General features: G+C 30.7%; 1 pseudogene; it reads left to right on the top strand.

Annotated features, from left to right (window-relative positions):
* The first annotated feature begins 2,057 nt into the window (after positions 1 to 2,057).
* LOC118609558 lies at positions 2,058 to 2,176 on the top strand (annotated as a pseudogene).
* Positions 2,177 to 2,425: the final 249 nt, after the last annotated feature.

Below are 2,425 nucleotides of genomic sequence, written 5' to 3'. Positions count from 1 at the left end.
CAGCCAACCAAATCTAGCACCCCTCCTCCCTCCACACATTCATTCTAACATTATTAACCATCCACCCCATGCTATATTCTATATTTCCATGTCTACTCTGCAAACATCCATCTGCACCTCTCAATCCCTTTGCTCTCTTTCCCCCTAATCCCCCTTCCATTTAGTATCCCTCAAAATATTCTCCGTATCTATGAGTTTATTTTTGCTTTTGTTGTTGTTGTTGTTGATTTTGTTCTTTAAATTCCACATGTATGTGAAATCATGTGATATTTGTCTTTCCTTTCTTTAGACAAATGTTCTTTTTCAGGGGAAAAACCAGGATTTTGAGCTATTGCACACAATCTCCTTAGAGATAGGACTGTTTAAAAGGGACTGATGATAATTTCCTCATATTTGTAGGTGATTTACAGTTTCAAAATGTTTTGTGCATAGTGGCCTTTCTCAAACAACTAGGATATTGAACAGCTGATAAAAGGAAAAACAGTATAATTGATTTCCTGCATCTAGTATTTCCTTCTTTATAATTTCATAAATTCTAAAAGTCGATCGTCTAATTGTATCTTAGTACTTTCATTATTTACCTATAAAATTATTTATTTGTGTCACCTCATTTCCAAATTGCATTTACAAGTGGAAATCCTTTCATAGTTCATTGCTTTATAATAAGGAATAAATTTGATTTTAAGAGGCATCATTAATATATACTGGATTAAGCTGAAGCCATGTTTTCAGAAAAAATACTTATTTCATTATTTGAACTGACGTTTTAATTTTCTGCACATTATATCTGTCAGTCTATTTAATATACATATTTCTCAGTAATTTAGTCATATTATGTAATTGCCTATTTATAACAGAGAGAAAAAATAATCTTACATGTGCATATATATATACTTATATATATATACATGTGTTTACTTTTGCCTATAGACACATGTGCACATGTATGTGTGTGTATCCTAGAATTCAGTGATTGTAAAATCTTGATAATATCTATTTACTTAATTATAGTTAAAGCAGATATATTGGAAAGATATTATAAAGGCATTGTTTTTTCTCAAATTGTGTTTTTCAATTTTCTAGATGTCTATGGCTAAAATAGTCCCTGGCAACCACTGGCCTGCTTTTTCTCACATTAGTAAAAATAGACATATTTAGTATAATAATTGAATAACAAGTATGAACTATTTTCGTCTGTCTCAGCAGAGTTATTTTGAAACTTATTTTTGTTGCTATGTCTTATTGAGTGATAAGAGGTACTCCATGTTAGGCTCTATACAGTTGTTTATATAGTCACTCATTGAATATTTGGGTAGCTTTCAGTTTATGAGTATCAAAGTCAAACTACTGTGAACATTTGTATTTATGGCTTTGTGTGGAAATATGCTTTTATTACTTTCGGTCATAAACCTAGGACTAGAATATTCTTAACATCAAAGAAACTGCCAAATTCTTATCTAAAATGCTTGTACCCATTTAAATTCCCAGCAGCAGTGCTGAGTCCCAGTTATTTCACAAGGACGACCTTGCTAACACTTGGTATATTCAATCTTTAATTTTTGTTACTTTATCAGATATGTAGCGATATTTCATTATTATTTTAATTGAATTTTTGAAATTAATACTTGTGCTATGCACGTATTTCATGAGTTATTTGTTCAAATCATTTCTTTTTTAATTGTTGATTGTCTCATTTGTAAGTTATACATTGTATTTAAATTTGTAGTAAATACCGTGCTAAACACAGTTATTTTCAATAGAGAAATTTAGAGAAAGGTGTTTCTTACATGTTCATTATCATAATCTACAAATCATATTCTGTTCCTAAAATAAGTTTAACTCATTTACATATAAACAATATTTTTTGATTAATAATACATGAAACAATAATATAAGAAAAACTAAAAGCCACGAAATGTATTATTTTCTTATTAATACGTCATTTTCCAGTGATATCATGCCTAATATGGTAATCACTAGCACATATGACTATTTAAATTAAAATTAATTAGATAAAATAAATTTAAATTATTCAATAAATGTATACTCATTTCAAGTGTTACAGCCATGCCACCCTGAACAAGCCCAATCCCATCTGATCTCAGAAGCTAAACAGGGTCGGGCCTGGTTAGTACTTGGATGGGGGACCACCTAGGAAGATCAGGTGCTGTAGGCGTAAAAAATAAAAAATAAGGAATTGTAAGCTGACAAGGTCCTTGCAATCTGTGAGGTCAAGCAAGGGTTGCCTCGCCTAAAAAAAAAAAAATCAAATAAACAAACAAACAAATAAATAAATAGTAACTAGTGACCATCGTGATGGACAACAGCGCGGAACATGTCTCTCATTGCCAAATGTTTATCAAGCAATACTGTTTGAGAGGTTATTTTTGAAAGTTCATGCTGAAACTCCAAAAAGATTGCATTA

Source organism: Rousettus aegyptiacus, unplaced genomic scaffold (assembly GCF_014176215.1).
Source record: "Rousettus aegyptiacus isolate mRouAeg1 unplaced genomic scaffold, mRouAeg1.p scaffold_m13_p_11, whole genome shotgun sequence".
Classification (NCBI taxonomy): domain Eukaryota; kingdom Metazoa; phylum Chordata; class Mammalia; order Chiroptera; family Pteropodidae; genus Rousettus; species Rousettus aegyptiacus.
Note: the sequence above shows the minus strand (reverse complement) of the source record. Positions and strands in the feature narration are given on the sequence as shown.